Genomic DNA, 18,845 nt, shown 5'->3' with positions numbered 1-18,845 from the left:
ATCGCTGAATGGGTTGGGTTGGAAAGGACCTTAAAGCCCACCCAGTGCCACCCCCTGCCGTGGGCAAGGGCACCTTCCACTAGCCCAGGTTGCTCCAAGCCCCATCCAGCCTGGCCTTGAACTCAAAACCAGTGTGAAAACCAAACCATGGAGAGTGGAGAGATGTTTTCTGATGAGGGGATAAGCACACACAGGGGGGTTCAGTGCAAAGAAGGATAAATCACAGGGAATACAAGCACTGAAATAAAAGCAAAATGTGGCTTGAGGTTTCATAGGAAAGTGAAACAAGGAAATGCCCTGAAACCAGCAAAGGAGACTGTAAAATCCACACCAAGGGCATTGGTGCAGACACAGAAACCACTCCGTGGTTGTTACTCAGCGAGTCTCACTATTTATTATTCAAGCAGACTATGCAAATGCTGGCATTAACATTTTAACACAGAGCCACCCTGAACTGCTGGAAAAGAACACACTGAGGCCTCTGAATGCACAAAAGAGTTTTTCTTCTCATCACCTGATCTTTGCAGGTTATTATGCACAAACATGGACAGGAGAGACCGTCTGATATTGGAAGCTGTCACTATAGAGCTGTTTTTGCCAAGCTGTGCTGCCAGATCTATTTGGTTACCAGGTGGATACTTATCCTTAAATGCTGGATACACAGTTGAGAGGTGACTTGTGAGCCTCAGTGGGTTTCCTAGTGGGCAAATCCTCACCTCAGTGACGTGGAAAATGTCCTGCAAAGGATGGCATGGATTAACCATCTTGCCAACAGTCTTGTCTGAGAATATCAAAGCTGCACACAAAAATATCTCTTGAGGTTTAACCCCTCCTCCTGGGTTGAGATAAGAGCAGTTGAATAATTGAAACAAAATAAAGTATAATAACATTGTAATGAAAGGGAGAGAGAGAGGAAAGCAACAAGAAAGACAAGTGATGTCCAATGAGTCCATCCCTCAGCAGCCTTTGGTCCCTGCTGGTCTTGTCCCCCCGTTTTTATACTGGGCATGACATTCCAGGGTATGGAATATCCCTCTGGCCATGCTGCTGGCTTCTTGTGCACCTCCTCAAAAACCCCCCAAACCCCAATCTATTCCAGTTTGGGGAAGGAGAATAACTAATACCTTGTTAGAGACACAGCAGAGGTACCTGTGTGTGATTTTAACACAGGTGGAGGTGGAATTTAATGCTGTATTTACACCTTTGGACATCCTGTGGAACAGAGGAGGAATTGTGCAGAGGATGGACCACAAAGGAGATGATTCTGTGGTCTTGGAGGTCTTTTCCAACCTTAATGTTTTTATGATTCTGTGAACTCTGAGCTGTTTTCTTGCGAATCAGGATGAAATTGCTTTCTACAATCTGAGAAAAGAGTTTGTTTGAATCCCTGGCTCTGTGTCCATTAACTCAACACAGAAATTCCTGAGCTGGCCTTCATTTGTGTAACAAGTGAGCATTTTTTTTTGAAAGACTGAGACTTTAGAGCTGCTACCTGGTAGTCACATATTGCTGTGGCAAGAAAAAAAAGTGCACTTTTAAAGCACAGTGTCTCAGCTGATGGAAGCTCAAATTTGTGAGCTGAGGGTGGGATTGGCAAACAGCCACTGAGATGATGCTGTTCGAAGTGGTTGCCCTGCCATGGCTGCAGATATGACTCAGGAAAGGACACGAGAGCTGACCTACATCTCTTTTTTGATGGTGAGTAGTTTAGATAAATGAGGATAAAACTCCTTCGATCTGCCAGAATATTGCTTGATTTTTTTGATGTTTTAAGAAGAATTCCTTCTTTCCTTGCTCTGACTGTTAAAACTAAGTTGCCAAGGTAACACAGAAAAGGAAAACTGTTTCCCTGCATTCACTGTGACTCGGTGATCCCACAAAAAATGTGGTCCAAGGAAAAGCAGCCTTTCACTGCATGGGTTGATTTATTTTGCTGGGTGTGAAATTCTGCAGAGCTGCAAGATAAAAAAAGGGTGGAGAAATCAACCTTCACTCCAGCGTGGCTTTTATCTCACCCTAAGTATGAGGGTCTTACCAGCCCCATTTTCCTTTGCAGTACAAGTTCTTTCCTATGGTTAATCTCCTTCCAGTTCCTCAGCAGTTGATTAACCTCCTTTTTTCATGACATGGAGGAAAATCAATATAAAAACTGGATAGCTCAAATTAAGTTTTATTTTTGGAAAAGCCTCCAAAAGCCCCCAATAAACAAGGCTATAGGTTGAGGCTGAGCACCAGCCTGTCCTTGCCAGGCTTTATTTTTAGAAGCTCCTGTTCTGGGCTTTGCCATTCACACCTCAGATCTGATCTAATTGTGGAAGACAAAGAACTGCTCTGGAGGCCTCTCCCAGGGATAATCTCTTATGCTGAGAAAATCTTTAGACTTAATTAAGACAGTTTTATCATTCCTGTGGACTTCCAGAGTGGCACAAAAAGGCCCTGTTAATGCTCAGAAACTCTCACTATTCTAATCCAGTGATATTAAGCAGAGGTTTATTTCAATGAAGGTAAGAAGCCCCTCCAAGTGGGACTTGTTTTGCACAGAGCTGTGGATTATTCCTTTATCTCCTCTAGAGATGCACCTTGAAAACTTGCTCTACAAATACTTATTTTTACGTCCTGAAAGTGGTGCTAAATTCAAGACCCCGACTGAGCTGTCATTCGGAAAGTATAAATATCCTCTGAGTTTACCTCTTATAAGGCCTTTTTATTTTTATAACTGTTTAACAAGAAATGTAAAGTTATGCATCTGATCAAAGCAAACCCCCTGATGTTTTATGCAATGTGTGTGCCTTTGACTAGAACAAAAAATAGATCTGAGAGTACTTTAATCTGTTGAAAGCAGAACTGTACTTACAGTACGTGTCAGATCTCAATTGTTTGAAGTGACTTTGGCTTTTCTCATCTGACTTGACATTGTTTTACTTCATTGTTCGTGTATTTAAGATAAAAGGAAATCATTACTATTTTAAAGTTAACACAAAGAAAGTAGTCACGATCAACACCAAAGGTTTCCAGCTCCTTGTCTGGGGGTTTTTGGGATGCTGTTTTTGAGTGGCTCTGTGTATACTTTTTATGTACAGTTATGTAGTTATGTTAAATTACTAGTACACTACATTGTGGTACTAAAGAGCTGGAGGACAGTGCTGTATAAACAACCAAAACTCTGCCAGGTCTTCACTTTGGTTTGCAAATTTGGGCTTGGATCCCCGCAGGAAGATGCTCGGGGAAGATTACGGGTGTTTTCTGCTCTTGCCTGGAGTTTACACACCAGCTGAGCAAGGAGCTTTCAGTACAAGGGAGAAAAGGATGAAGTTTAGGACTGTATGTTGGCTTGAGCTTGCTCATCAGTTCTTGTCCAGTTCTCAGTGTCTACTTTATTGCTTCTCAAAAAGAGGGATGTGGAGGCTGAACTCCCACTGTGACACCCAGCAGCTCAGGTTGCCCAGAGCAGCTGTGGCTGCTGCACCTCCTGCTTTTCATATTCCATATTTCTTCCCGCTTTGGGCCATGACTGAACGAGATACACCAGATACCAGAGAGCTCATAATGTTGGGCAGGTCAGAGTCTGCTTTTTGAGGCTCTTTCTCCTTTCTACTCACTCGTTTTCTCCATCAGCCCTTCATTCCAACCAGCCATTTCGTCCTGAGGAAATATTTTGTGACGACTCTTTCCTTGAAACTCGTACCCTCCGGTGAAAAGTTCTGCTCTCAAAAGATCTGCAGTGAAGGAAGAGGTTTTGCCAAACCCCTCCCCATTTGCTTTGCTCTCTGTTTACTCTGTGGTCTATATTTTAGTAGCCACAGGTCATTCCCCACAGAACACTCTGCAGGGGTAGTGAAAGCCCCATTTTTGGAGTCCACCCTCCATCAACATTATTCCTCCTCTACAACTGCCTGTGGAAGGAATTTCTGACCTGCCTCAGCCCAAACTTGCTGTAACTTAAAGGTATTTCAGCATTTTTGTTCCAGGTCTTTGCTAAATTATTATGGGTTGGAGAGAGAACAGAGAGTATGGGGGGTGAAAGTTTCTTCAGCTGCATGATTATAATAAAATCAGAATATATGAAGACCAGTTAAGTTTCCATCCCTGCACCTTGTCCCTGGCTGATCCCTGTTTTAATCTACCTGAGTTATCATTACATAGGGGATTTTAGCACGGGAATTCTTCCCAATCAGGAAGTAATTATAATCACAGACTGAAATATTTAATGGAACAACAATCACATTTTTATTTATTTTTTATTGCAAGCATATGTTTCTCTCCTGAGTTTTGAAAGATGCTGCTGCTTCCTCTTCAATCACAGAAAGGAATGAGCCATGACATTTCTTTTTAATGAAAATGCTGATCTACTGTTCATCTTTGTAGGGGTAAATGAAAACTTTCAGAGGCTGACTTGGTTGAATACATTTATGGTTTAGCTGTGAATTGTCGTGCTGGTGAGAAGTTTGATATCTTTTTTTATGTTGAGGTTTAAAAGCCAGGGAGAGCTTGGAATTGCATCTCCTCCTGGGTCTCTGCTGGCTTGGGATATATGGGTTTATAAGGTAAGAAAAGCTGAGTGTGGAGCAGTGAAGTGTGTCTGTTATGGATGTTTAAAAGGATCCTTTCCTGCCAAAAGAGAAGTAACGTTCAGGTTTACCTTTCCAGAAGGGAATGGATCAGCCAAAGTGATGTGTGGTTTGGTTTTTTTCCCTTTTTTTTTAAGGTCTTCCACTACAGTTCCTGTTTGTATTTTTTTTAATCCTTATTTTTAATTTTTATGGAGGACAATATAGTAGAGAGACAAAACTGGTTTTCCTGTATTACCCAGCTCTCCCTCAATGCTCAGAAAAAATCTGGTTTTTCTCTCCCTCTTCTTCAGAAAGATAATATCCCTGACAGCTCCCTCTTCCATCCTTCTGCCCTGCTGATGCTTCTGAAGAGGGTGGTGGGGATCAGAAGGATGGCAAAGTCTGTCCTCTGTCACATGTCCCTCTTGGCTGGGCTGGCTCTGGCTCCTTTGGGAAGTGGGGCACCCCAAAACAAGCTCTTTGCTCTGTGTCTCCTGTGCACGAGGAGGCAATGGCAATGCTGCCACCTCAGCACAGAATGATTGAGGTTGGGAAAGACCTCCAAGACCTTTGAGTGCCCCCTGTGCCCGATGCCCACCTTGTCCCCAGAGCACTGAGTGCCACGGCCAGGCCTTCCTGGGACACCTCCAGGGCTGGGCACTCCAAACCTCCCTGGGCAGCCCCTGCCAGTGCCTGACCACCCTTTCCAGCAAGAAATTCCTCCTCCTGTCCCACCTGAGCCTCCCCTGGCACAGCTGGAGGCCGTTCCCTCTCCTCCTGTCCCTTGTTCCCTGGGAGCAGAGCCCGACCCCCCCCGGCTCCCCCCTCCTGTCAGGGGGTTGCAGAGCCAGAAGCACCTTTAACAGGGACATCAAACCTCCCAAACAAGACAGTTTCCATAAGATCTTCTTAGTTGGGTTAAAAAGGGAATATTTAAGTGTTTGGCAGTAACTAATTTTCTGCTGTTTGCAACAATGTGCTTGAATCCATTAGTGCAACAACAGCACTTGCTTGGGGACCAGCGTGAGCAGTGATGTTTAATAGAGAGTGTTTGGCTTAGTGGTTCACAGAGAGTGGGTTTTCAACAAACAAAACATTTACCATGCTAATGATACAGCAGACACACACTGTGCCAAAGGACTGTTACAAATAATTTGGGGTTGGCATGGGAAAATTGCCATTTGGAAGTTGCTTAACAATAGCAGCTTTGAACGGGAGGTACCCAAAGTACTCAGGGTTGGATTCTGTTCAAATCAGTGCTTTCAGAGCCAGTTGTCAAATACTAACTGGGAAGGTGGAAAAAAACCATCAAGGCTGTGTTTTGTATCCTGGTTTAAATTTCAAAGCTTTCACACTTAAATAACGTAACCACAAGGTTGAATTATAGATATAGAAGCCTTACAGGAGGTTAAAGAAATGACCAGTAAATCCAGTGCAACAAGGAGCAAAATCCTTCCTGCAAGTTCTGTCCCTCTTATTTTAGCATATTTATGTTTAGAAACTTTTTTTTAGGTGCGGTTTAAGCCCTTTCTGAATTAATGTCAACTAATTGCAACAACTTGGAGTGCTGCCTTTAAAGGAACACGCAGGTTTTAGTAACTCTTTCTATTTATCCAAGATATCTCCTTGCACTTAAGCTTCCTCATCCAACAGGTATGTAATGAGAATTTTTAGGCTTTCAAAATTACAAGAAAAACTTATGTTTCCAATTTTTGCAGCTCAAGCAGTTTTTACCTTGCTTTGGGTGACTTCACTTCTTGCCCACACAAGGATTAATGTTCTCCTTCCTTTTGGTTCTTTCCCCTTCTTTTTTTCCTGTATTAATTTTTGCTGGTGTCGATTTTATTGTTGGTGTGTGTTGTCAGGGTAGCTTTTCTGAACAGTTATTTTCTGAACACTGTGCTGTCAGCCAGGGATGCAAAGTTGCAATCCTCTGGCTCTTTAGATGGAGGGCAGAAACCCACCAGCTGCTTGAAGATTTTCCTCAATTGAAAAAATATGTGTAATATAAATATATAGATAATATAACTCTGGAACCATTTCCCCCCCTCATTTACTGAATAATGGAAACAGAAAGTTCCCCCAGCTTTCTGAAATTACAGGTTATGGTTTTTTTCATCCTATAAATCTCCAGCTGTGATGGTGTACAATTCCTGGTTAGTGGGATTGTTTCCAGCTAGAATGAGATGAACTCTTGTACCTTCCTGCTTTTTGTGGGCTGCTTTCTGTTCTACTCTTGGCATCACATCCACCAGTGTGATAATTTGTGTAGGTTCTTGAATATCATAAGGCAAATGACAGAGACAGGTTTTGGATGCCTGGACATTTCCTGCTTGCATCCAGGTTTAATCTCCACACCCAAAAGGGGTGGGTGAACACAGCAATCCATGTGTAGACCAAATAATAAGGTGTTTTTCCCTTTAATTGTGACAAGATAGTACCTACCTGGGTAGTAGAATATTGACATGTTTCTCTTTGACTATCCATTTTGGTATAATTTTCTTCAGAGATATGTCAGTATTCTTTTAAGACGTGATTTTCTTCCTCCTATTTCCAGCTGTTCTTCCTCATGGCCTTTCAATTTTCTATGTCCCACATATGTTCTTATTTAGAATAATAGAATAATAAAACCATTAAGGTGAGAAAATACCTCTAAGATCATCCAGTCCAGCCAATCTTCCCAGATTTCTGAGCCCTTAAGGCTGAAATTACATCAGTAGATATTTTGGTATTGGTATGTGTGTTATATAAGTACAAATATATATATATATATTTAACACATATAATAGCTTTCAAAATACTTGTTATTCACATCTTAGCAGGGATCTGGTTATGACAGTGCTAAGAGTACTTGTTAGATGCTTTTTTGAAAATTATTTTAAGTTTCTTAAGACTACAGAATCCTTTCCCAGGCTTTCTGCTCAGTGTGCTTGGCTACAGCAGCACCTTTTGCACCTCTGTCTCCAAGAGTTCCTATAAAGCTACCAAGGGTATAAAGGAGATTTTTGTGCTTCATAACTTTACCCATTAGTCATAATTTAGCTAATTATTACCAGTTTGGCTTATTGTGGCTAAATAACTCCAAAGGAAAAACTTGAAGGAAGGAAAAGTGCCTTCTCCTTGGACAGGTCCAGCCAGGTTTATTCAAGTTTATATGACTGTATTTCACTGATCCCACTCCAACAGTTGTTCCTAGAAATCTGTATTTCTGCTAGGCCCATATTAAACATAAACATGGCAAGTCTTTGTCCTGTGAGTCCTCCTCTCCCAAGTTCTGTGCTGATATTTGCTGCTGTCACGCAGTACATTATTTTTTTGCTATAGATTAACAAAGCTGCAACATTTGATGGCACAGGCAAATCATGATGTATGTGCAGCCTTAGATCAGGGTGGCAGTGAGTGATGGGTGCTGTGCACTGATTCCACAGTGCTGCAGCTGGAGTAGAAAGCATCCCACTAAAAACTCATCATTCTTTATGTAGTTTTGCCCTGGGAGGGTGTTTTTTCCAAGTGAGGTCAGGGGGGATCCTGATGGCACTGACACCTCTATGAATGGCATAAACTCAGCAGCAAAATGTGCCAAATCCTCTCCTTGACCAAAGGGAAATGTCTGTCCTTGCAGTTTATTGTTGGTGCCTTGCTCTGAAACGCTCTTTCCTTTGGCACTTGGTTGTGTGTGGTGAGACCACGGGGTGGAAATCCTTTGGTAGGCACTGATATAGGTTCTTTCTAAGCCACAATAAGTAATTAAGGATCTCAGTCAAAATAAGTAGTTAAGGATCTCTGCCATCATAGTGCCCCTGGTAAGTCCAGGTGAACCTCCACACGTTTTCACTGAGGTCAGTGCCCACCCAGAGTGAGGCACCTCACTGGGCTGAAGGGACCAAGAAGACTCTCTGCCTCTGTACCTGCAAGACAATTCCACCTTTTCCAAGGTCCTCTGTGCTCCACAGGTCCTAATCTTTACGATTAGGAAAGAAAATATTCCAGAAAGGAAAAAAAAAAATCATTTTTTTAAGGCAGTTATTTCTTTTTTCTCTTCTGGAATATTCTCAAAATTCCAACAAAATCCATCACTTGAGCTTGTACAACCCCCCAGAGCTCTGGATTTAGGCCATATTTGGTATATATCCCCTCCATCCTGGTCACTGCACAGTCACCCTGGTGAGGGACCATCAGCAGATGGAGATGGAAGATTTTTTTTTTCCTCCTGTTGTGATCTCAGCTGACAAAAGGATAATGTGAATATGGAATTTCTACCAAAATAAGAAGCAGCATTTTCATCCCCCTTTTCAACTGATTTCAAAAAACACTTTAAAAAATGCGGTGCAAAAGATGAGGGGAAAAATACTATTTCCAAACCATCTTTAGTCTGAATTTAGAGCCTTTTACAGAAGGTGACGTGAAATATGAAGTACAAGTGAATGGCAAAGCAGCAGCAAATCCCCAGAGAAGGCCCACATTCCATGTTTTTTGAGGAAGATATGATACAAACAAGCATCCAGAGATGATTAATAAGTAGTGGACCTGATTTATTAAAAAAAAAATCACCTTTACATAATTCTAGGAGGAGAAAATAATGAAAAAACCACAGTTTTAGGGCTCCAACAATGTAAAGGCACCTCAGTGGAAATATGATTTGGGACCAACAGGGTTGTCTTGGTTGGGTTTATCAGCCAGAGCCTGAGTTCACTTCCCAGTTTGGCTCTTCTTCATGTTCCAAAGATGTTCCCTGTGGAAATACCAGGGAAATGCAACAGCCCCATTTGTAAGGAAAAGATATAAATATAGGTCAGGGTACATTTTAGCCAAAAGATGGTGCTAATGTATCTGTGGAGTTGGTTAGAGCCAAAACTGAGCAGGGAAAACATCAAATTTACCTTGCTGGGCTGCATTTTAAATAATGAATGAGCATTTATATTTGTGGCAAGGCATTTTGAATGTGAACAATTTAATTTTTACAGATAACATTCAGCTTCTATAAAAGGATTATTAGATATTAGCAGCTTGGTGGGATATTTCAGAGCTAAGTAGGATAAATGAAAATATACTTGCATAGTAACCTTTAAATTTCACCATTATATTGCAGTTCCTCTGACTGGCCTCTCTTCTCAGTAAAAAAAAATTAAAATAATTGAGAGAGCACAGAAAATACCAGAAACATGTAAGTGGGATAAAGAGACTTTCTGCCTCACCATATTTGCATGTTTACTTCGATTTATGTTAAGTTAAATTCAACTCTCTTCATCCCTGGGTTTAGATGCAACAGGATTTTTAAAGTCCTAAGAAGCTGCACATTTCCAAAAGACAAAAGCTCCCCATAATACTGGAGAATTTGACTGTCACTTACTGGCAGAGACTCGAAGACTCTCAAAATTATTATGGAACTGAGTTTTTCCTGTGTCCTCTAAGAATTCTGCTGTCAAATCCCAGAGAAGGAAGTGTTGGCAGGACTTACTCACTCTGCCACTTCTCCATCTCCCCTCCCTACACCTCCAAGTTATTCCTGTCAAACAGCAGCTCCTCCAGGCTCATAAAATGCTCCTCCAAGTGTACATTTTACTTTTTAATTTTACCAGAAGGCATTAAATTTTAAGCAGTTTAACACATAATCTTGGGGACATACTCCTCCCCTCTCGTGCCTTGCACTGATGTTCCTTATTTTTCTGCCCTGATCTTATTTCTGGTCACCAGGAGCTGGTGTAGAGTCTCAGTGCTGACAGAAAACCCAAGGAGATCTTTCATGGAAAACCAATTCTTCCATATCCTTTTATCCATGTGCGTTTTTGGACAGTGCCTGGCAGACCATTCAGAAATGGTGCCGTTCATGGTTTGAGTTTACCTGTGATCTTCCAGTTCATGGTTTAAGCCATAGGAGGTGACATTCCAACCTTGTCCTCGAGGTGGGATCATGTCCTTTCCAATCCTCTGGAGTGGGGGAAGTCCCAACTCGCCTGTGAGGGGGTGAGGAGGGAAGAGCAGAAGGTGGTGAGGGCTGGCAGAGGCTGGGGATGGACAATCAAGGATGAGCTGAGTTAGGCCAGGCTTATTTCAGCCTCTTCCTGCAATCCTGAGTTGTGACATCGTTGTGTGGAGAGGAGAAGGGTCCAGGGAGACCTCAGAGCCCCTTCCAGGGCCTAAAGGGGCTCCAAGAGAGCTGGAGAGGGACTTTTGCCAAGGGAGTGACACGACAAGGGGGAATGGCTCCAAACTGCCAGAGGGGGAGTTAGATGGGATATTGGGAAGGAATTCCTGGCTGGGAGGGTGGGGAGGCCCTGGCACAGGTTGCCCAGAAAAGCTGTGGCTGCCCCTGGATCCCTGGAAGTGTCCAAGGCCAGGTTGGACGGGGCTTGGAGCAACCTGGGCTGGTGGAAGGTGTCCCTGCCCACAGCAGGGGGTGGCACTGGATGGGCTTTAAGGTCCCTTCCAACCCAACCCATTCCATGATTCTATGACACCAGAGTGCTCCTTAGAGCTGGGAAGGCATTTTAAGCACCTTCTGCTTGTGAGGCTGTTCTGGAATTTTGGCAGTGGGCCTGGTTATTCCAGCAGGCAAATGAAAAGGTCCAGGAGTTTTTTTTCATGTATTTGTTCCCATCCCTTCGGTTGTTAAATGGTGTCAGCAGCTTCTCAGACATGGCTGCTGCACTTTTGTTATTTGAGAAGGGGGAAAACATAACAGCAGCTTCAGGATCTCCTGGTCCCTGCTCCTCAGCAGGTGTGTAACTCCCCCAGCTGGTCACGAACTAAACAGAATTAAAAATTATGAGCCAGTTTTAAAAGATTTGGCAGCATGATTCTATTTTTTTGCTTGGTTATTTGCTTGGTTTTAATTAATAGTTGCATTTTTGAAAGGGAAGAACAAACAGTCTTGAATTGTTTTGACTTTTAAGGGTGCAAAGTGGTCAAACAGTGTAAACTGAGCTGTTTTGTGGAAGTGACTCACAACTGTTTGAGATTTCTGGCCTCAGAGCAGTTCTATGTATTTAGCAAAACAGATACATTTGACCTAAATTATTACCCATATATCACATATCTACATTTTCCTGCAAATCTCTGTGTTAAACCAAGCTGACCAGGTTCAGGAGTGATGGTTTTACACCCTGACTTCTACTTTCCTTCTGTGGTTATTTCTGTTTTGTTAGCTTTGCAGACATGTCCATCTCTAATTGTAACATCCGATGATAAATATAACTAAAAATGCTTCTTCAGCTTCATATCAGGTTTTTGTTGAATGCACAGAAAGTGCCTTTACCATCTACATCCCTGACAGGGTTATTAATGGAGGGGAGAATTTGTGTGGAACAAGCTTTGGCTTTTCCTCATTATTGCCCCACAGGAATTGTTACCACAAATGGGCAACAGAAAAGATATTAAACACCAGAAAATTCAATGTGAAGGGATAGCTCAGGTTTTTAAACTTGCACATTGCAAAGTCTAAAAATACTCAAGAGCAGGTTTTTCCTGACTGGAAAGGGAAGAAACTTTTCCATCTGACTTTTCATAGACAAGGTCAAATGCTTATAATAGAAAATGAACATAAATTCTAAACCAGTTTGGAAATTGGAAAGATTGATTTTTTTTTAATGCATATGGCAATTTGTTGGGATAAAGAAGCCAACAGCTCTAAATATGCACTGCTAGAAATGGGGTACAGTATTTTCTTGTGATGGTATTTCCAGCAACTGCAAAACGAAAGCAGAATGATGTATGGAATTTAAATCCAGAGGTGTTATTAGACTTTTCAAATGAAATTATGGCTGAATAAAACTCCTGCAATTCCATTCTTACTTTTGTGAAGAAAGTAAAAATAAAAATAAAATTGTGTGCATAAGGTTATTTTTATTTTTTTTCTTTTTAAATCCCTGTGGGTCTCTAACAAGTTTCTGGTTGTTACCTTTAGGTTTCTCTCATCAGAAATGCTGGAATTTGCCTGAGTTTGTGCTGTGTTATGCCTACCTAGTTTCTTTATGATTTATAAGGGAGGAGTGAATTGCTTTTTTTCTTTCCCCTGTGTGCTGAAGCTCCCCTGGCTGCCTCCTGCTCCTCTGCAGCCTGATGTGGAACAGGAACACGTGCTTGGGCTGCTTTGCACAAATGAGATGGAACCCCGGAAAATCCAGGTGGGAAATGAGCAATGTATATGCACAGAGAGCCATTTGCACGGGCTTACAGGCAGCACTGAGTCCTCTGTGTTAGACTGGGTTTGAGCTGACTTAGAAAATAAAAATGGTGACAGTTGGTGCCAAGAGACTTTTGCTGTTGTTCAGAAATAATTGTAACTGTGGAGCTGATTTAGACCCGTAACTGTGGACACAGAGAGAGCCTTTTTGTGTCCTTGGAATTTTTATGATCTTTTAAGGTCAGGTGCAGATGTGTGCACTGGGAGAGAAGGGGATGGAATAGGATCCCAAAGCTCTTACAATGATCTGACATTTTTATCAGACACAAATATACCAGGGCAGTGGGCACAGCCCCAAGGCAGCCAGAGCTCCAGGAGGGTTTGGACAACGCTCTGAGGGACAGGGTGGGATTGTTGGGGTGTCTCTGCAGGGCCTGGAGTTGGACTGGATGGTCCTTGTGGGTCCCTTCCAGCTCAGGGGATTTTATGATTCAGTTCCTCCTATTAATGCACTGTATATAATCCATATTAGCTACAGTTCATTGCTGTTCTGCTTCCTGATGTCTCCTAATAGAGAAAATCAGCTGCTCTCGGTTCCAGCCAACTGCAAACAGGTTTGCTTTATGGACAGAATCAACAACTTCCAGCTGGTTGCAGCTGGGAAGGAGCAGCATTCCCATTTCCAGTGTTTTCTGTTGTAGTTAATCCTTAGAAGTGAAAGGAGATGCACTTCTCCTGATGGAATGCAAGAACTAGAGGATAAGGGAACAGCAAAGTATGTGAGAGCCATGTGAACCCCAGAGAGGTCCAGGGATGAGCCACGTGTTGGGGCACGATAATGTTTTAGGAACAGCACAGCTACCTGCAATCGATCAAGGAATTAAGGAAAATAAAAAAGTTAACTTGCTTTTCCATCACTCCAAGTGGCCCCAGTTTAATGGAGCTCCAGAGCAGATATGGAAGGGCTGCTTTTGTTGGAAATCATTTCAGATTCTGCCTTTTGTGCAGAGTTTGATGCTGACAGTAGCTAAAAAGGAGATGTGAACTAGCACTGCCAGCCAGGTGAATGTGGTGTGGCTTCCAAATTGCTCTTGCTGGGGCTTGTTTGGCTTCTTCTCCTCCTTTTCTTTTCCTCTTCTCCCTGTTCTGAAGTGAAAAGTACGGGGTGCAGAGATTTTAAAGGGATTATTGGTATACAGATGTTTGTTCTGCTTAGCAAACCTAGAAGGTTTGTCTTCCCCACCCTACTGGGAGAGCTCACTGGAAAGAGTGATGTCCAGGAGATGGAAGTCAGGAGTGGGATTTGATGATCCTTGTGGGTCCCTTCCAACTCAGCATATTTTGTGATTCTGTGATCCTGGGAAGTCAAAGTCTTCTTCACGTTATTTAGGAAAGGTTCCTTTTCCCTTTCCTTCCCCTTTCCTTTCCCTTTTCTTCCACTTCCCCTTTCCCTTCCCTTTTCCCTTCCCCTTCCCCTTTCCCTTCCTCTTTCCCTTCCTCTTTCCCTTTCCTTTTCCCTTTCTTTCCCCTTTCCTTTCCCTTTTCTTCCCCTTCCCTTTTCCCCTTTCTCTTCCCCTTCTTCTTCCTCTTCCTCTTTTCCTTCCCTTCCCCTTTCCTTTTCCCTTTCCTTCCCCTTTCTTTTCCTTTTCTTCCCCTTCCCCTTCCCTTTTCCCCTTCCCCTTCCTCTTTCCCTTTCCTTTTCCCTTTCCTTCCCCTTTCCTTTCCCTTTTCTTCCCCTTCCTCTTTCCCTTCCCTTTTCCCCTTCCCCTTCCTCTTCCCCTTCTCCTTCCCTTTTCCCTTTTCCCCTTCCCCTTCCCCTTTCCTTTTCCCTTTCCCTTTCCCTTTCCCTTTCCCTTTCCCTTTCCCTTTCCCTTTCCCACAGTGTCCCCTCAGTTGTTCCCCTGCCCCAGCTCCCACCCCGCTCTCCTCCATCCCTTCTCAGAGCTCTGCCGTGTGAAGTCCCCCCTCCCTCCCCGTGGTCCCTGCCTGCTCTCCCGGTGAGCCGTGCCCTTCCCTCACTCCAGGTGTGCCCTGTCCCACCCTGGCTGTCGCTCCAGAGCTGCTGGAGCTCCGTGACCACACGTGGAGCTGCAGCTCCTCGAGGCAGGTGGCCCTTTGCCCTGCTCTGTGGCTCCTCCAGCCTCTCCTGCTCCTGCTGCTCTGCATCCTTCTGATCTGGGAGCGCCTGCAGGGAGAGCTGTGGTGGCTGCAGCCCCTGTACCCGTGCTCCGGAGGGACAGCTGGGTTGTTACATGATGTAGTTATTAGCCATTGTTAGTCCAAACATCACATGAAACAATAATTAAGATTTGTGACATAATTGCCTTACAAAAGCCCATTGAGAAGGAGAAGCAATAATAAAGCTGAAAGAAAGAACTGGTTGTTGCTGGGACAACTGAAACTGTAGCAGCAGGTAGGACTATTGTTGATGGGCTGGAAATCTCGAATTTAAATGTTCGCTCTGCTCCCAGCGAGTGCCACAAATGAATTTTTCTGCTTGCCTGACCTTCTTTGCAATCAGATGGCGTTGGATTGTGACTTGCATGTGGCTTCATTTGCTAATGCACATCCCACTGTTGGTAATGCCTGACTGAGTGATGCTTCACTGCCCTTCTCAGGCTCCTGTTCGAGTGAAACACTCGCTAAGATGATCTGAGCTCCTCTGTTGCTGGATGAGTCCATGTGCAACTGGGCTACTTTCAATTATAGAACAGTGAAAGCTTTGAATTCCTGCTCCAGACTAGTTATTAATGTTGGCATCACACTGTGATAAAACCACATTTTTAATCTTACAGTACTTAAGGCGCATAAAGCACCTCTGCTGCTTGAGATTTACTGGCTTCCCACTGCTCAGGTTCACTTTGTCAGCAGAGAGGAAAGTCTGCTTTGAGTTCTCAGGTAGAATGGAGAGAGCTGGACGAAACAGTTGTTCAAAGGCCTTCTGTGGGCAGGGGGAAAATTGCAGAGCAAGTACAAATTGCCTGCTTTGCTTAATTAAAAGAAACAACAAAAAAAAAGAAAAACAACCCCTGCCCCTCAAACCTCCAAAGCATATGGGAATCGTGGAAACATCGGGAATAGTTAAGGAATTATTAAGTCTTATCTCTTCACCAGTTAAGGTTATCTGTGGTTGCTGTGGGTGGTATTTAGATCTTAACTGCAAATTCTTTCCCAGGAAATATAGGAAGAGAAATAGTGTTTAAGTCCCAGAATAGCATAGTCTGGGTTTGGGAGAGCTGAGCTGAGCTCAGGCATCCTCAACTCAGCCTGGAAAACTTGTGTTTCAGATAATCCAACTTGTGCTTCAGCTGTTAAACCTCTTTTTGCTTTTCCCTTGCCCCAAAGGCTTTCTGTCCATGCTTTTGGTTTTGCTGCAGGAAGCTTGGCCTGACCCTTTTGGGGGGGTTGTGGAGCAGAACAACGAGCTGGAGCTTTGCAGGGAATCCAAACCTGAACTCCTCTGCTGGCAGCAGCTCCTGGTTTTCTGTGTTGGTAAAGGGTTCTGGGAATGTGTGATTGCACTGAATTCACTGCTTCTGCTTCACTCTTGGACATTTGTGAGCACAGAGGTTAATAAACCCGGGGATAATTGGGTATTTCAGCACCAGCACCTCACTATTAAGTAATAGCTTTTTATGAAACTACGTAATTTCACCAACTCTACCTTATTTTTTTGACATTCAGTGTTAGAGCCAGACTCTTTGCTGGTGTAAATAGGCATTAAAACTGCTTTAGTTGCTCTGGCTTACCCCAGTTGAGGCTGCTGTAGCTTTGACAGCTTCTCTTTAGTGCAGCTTAATTACTTTTACACAGGCAACAATTTTCTCTTCAGAATCCACCTGACCTTGTCAAGCGGGTTCATCTTTGACCACAGTCTGCTCCCCAAACTTCCATCTCCTTAAAAGAAAAGGTGATTATAAGCATAATTTTCTGTACAGGAGTTAATTGAAGCTTTCTCTGGCTTGCACAGGAAGGATGTTTCCCAGCAGGCCATGCAGGGAGAATTGCACAGTGGGGCATTGCAGCCAAAAGAAATATGCTCCTGAAGCTGCTGGAATTTCAGAGTAGTGGTGCAAGAAGACATGTGATGATCTTCAAACATTTCAACTGTTTGTTGTTTTTAAATTTATATATTTTAATATATAGGGTTTTTAGGTTTTAAAATTCATATATTATTTTATGCAAAGTGCAATCCATTTAATGAATGGACCTGGGGGCTGTGACTGTTCTTAGTCCTACTTTGCTGTAGTAAACTGGTGTCATTCTGCTGTAGGTTTTCAGATTATTCTGGATAAAACAAACACACCTTTTTCACTGAAAGAGACAGAAGATGCCCCTGTTTGTCTGTGCAGGGGGGCTCCCAGTGCCTGTGTTGTCCCCAAACGCTGCTGTGGCTGTGCCTCCACTGCATCTGTCACTGGCTGACACGTGTTACCCCTGAGGAATTCTCTCTGATTTCCAGCAGCTCCAGGAAGAGCATTTATGTGTTCATGTATCTGGCAGCACATCTCCAGAAAGATTGGTAGTCGGGTAGGAATGTCAGCTGTGTCTCTCCCTGATAAAATTTAGATAAATAAAAACTCAGAGAAGAAACCGAAGGAGAGATTTATTGAGAAAAGACAAACTGTTAGAAATTTCCTTTGTGAAAATGCAGAATAACATCAGAAACTAATGGAGTGAAAGGTTTTCTGATGACCACGGCAGGACTCCAGCTTTTCTCTTTACTAAGAGATAATATATTCACAATATCCCATTGTCTTTCCTTTGAAGGAGTTTCAAACATGCCTGAGAAAGGCTCCTACTGTCTGAGAACTCTGATTTCAGTGCTATGCCAAAATTATATGGGGCTGCTATTTCAGTTGGAGGCTTTTGAACATCCAGTTTGAGAGTGCTGTGGGTGCACAGCAGCAATGTGTTGGGAGATGGGAGCAGGAGCTCATATAACACCCTTGGAAAAATATCTTCTACTCTGTAGGACCCATCTGTATTCATGTAGGAGATCCCAGTTCATTTGCACGTTTTGGTATATAAAAGCTACACAGCTTGTAAAGGACAGTTTAAATCAAATGGATGAGATGTGCAAGAAGAAGAGGGAAAATGAGTCTTCTTTATTCCCTGTGTTGCAGAGGAGGAAGGAGGTGGGGATGGATGGAGTGACACAAGAAAACTCTGGAGAGCTCAGCTTCAAAACTGAAGTCAGGTTCCTTGAGTATAATATTCTAATAAATAGACAGGCAGCTTTTGTTGGAACCGACTGTGTGTATATACACATAAATTAGGGATGTGGAGACTGCTGGGATGGGGGGGCTTCAAAGACTGAAAAAGCAGGACGGGCCTAAATTCATTCCCTAACAACATGCTCTTGGCAGCTCTCACACGGTGCTAATCACCAGTGCTGGGGACACAAAGCCTTTATTCTCTCTCACTAAGGCCCTAAATGGGCTGTGAGTGGCCAGCTCATTGTACACGGGGAGGTGATGCCTCCTTGTGCTGGTGGCCCTGGGCTGGGTGTTCCTGGAGCCTGAGGTCCAGGTGAACAAGGGTGGGAGCTCATCCATGAGAAAAGACCACCCTGAGGTGGGTGGTGTGCATTGGGTTTGTGTGGTCAGGTTTTGGTAGTGGGGGAGTACAGGGAGAAGCTGCCAGAAGCTTCCTCCATGTCCTGCAGAGCCAATTCCAGCTGGCTCTGGATGGACCCACCACCGGCCAAGGCCGAGCCCAGCAGGAATGATGACAATGCCTATGGGATAACACGTTTAAGAAGGAAAAAATAAATCACTGTGCAGAGGTAATTGGGTCCAGAGAAGAGCAGAGTGAGAATATGTGAGAGGAACAGCCCTGCAGACCCCAAGGTTGGGGCAGAAGGAGGGGCAGGAGGTGCTCCAGGAGCCAGAGCTGAGGTTCCCCTGCAGCCCGTGGAAAAGCCCACGGTGAGGAGCTGTGCCTGCAGCCCAGGGAGGAGCAGAGAGAGACCCACCTGCAGCCCAGGGAGGGCTGTGGTGGAGCAGAGACCCACCTGCAGCCCAGGGAGGGCTGTGATGGAGCAGAGACCCACCTGCAGCCCAGGGAGGAGCAGCAGGGTGCAGAGACCCCACTGCAGCCCATGATGGAGCAGAGACCCACCTGCAGCCCAGGGAGGAGCCCCCAGGGAGCAGGGGGATGCCCAAAGGGGG

General features: G+C 43.8%; 1 long non-coding RNA gene across 1 annotated transcript; it reads left to right on the top strand.

Annotated features, from left to right (window-relative positions):
- The first annotated feature begins 14,515 nt into the window (after window positions 1–14,515).
- Window positions 14,516–16,941, top strand: LOC135418546 (uncharacterized). Its single transcript, XR_010432510.1, has 2 exons — window positions 14,516–15,085; window positions 16,643–16,941. It is a non-coding gene; the product is annotated as an uncharacterized LOC135418546 (long non-coding RNA).
- Window positions 16,942–18,845: the final 1,904 nt, after the last annotated feature.

Source organism: Pseudopipra pipra, chromosome 9 (genome assembly GCF_036250125.1).
Source record: "Pseudopipra pipra isolate bDixPip1 chromosome 9, bDixPip1.hap1, whole genome shotgun sequence".
NCBI lineage: Eukaryota > Metazoa > Chordata > Aves > Passeriformes > Pipridae > Pseudopipra > Pseudopipra pipra.
The sequence above is the reverse complement of the archived record's forward strand: the minus strand, read 5'-3'. Positions and strand labels throughout refer to the sequence as shown.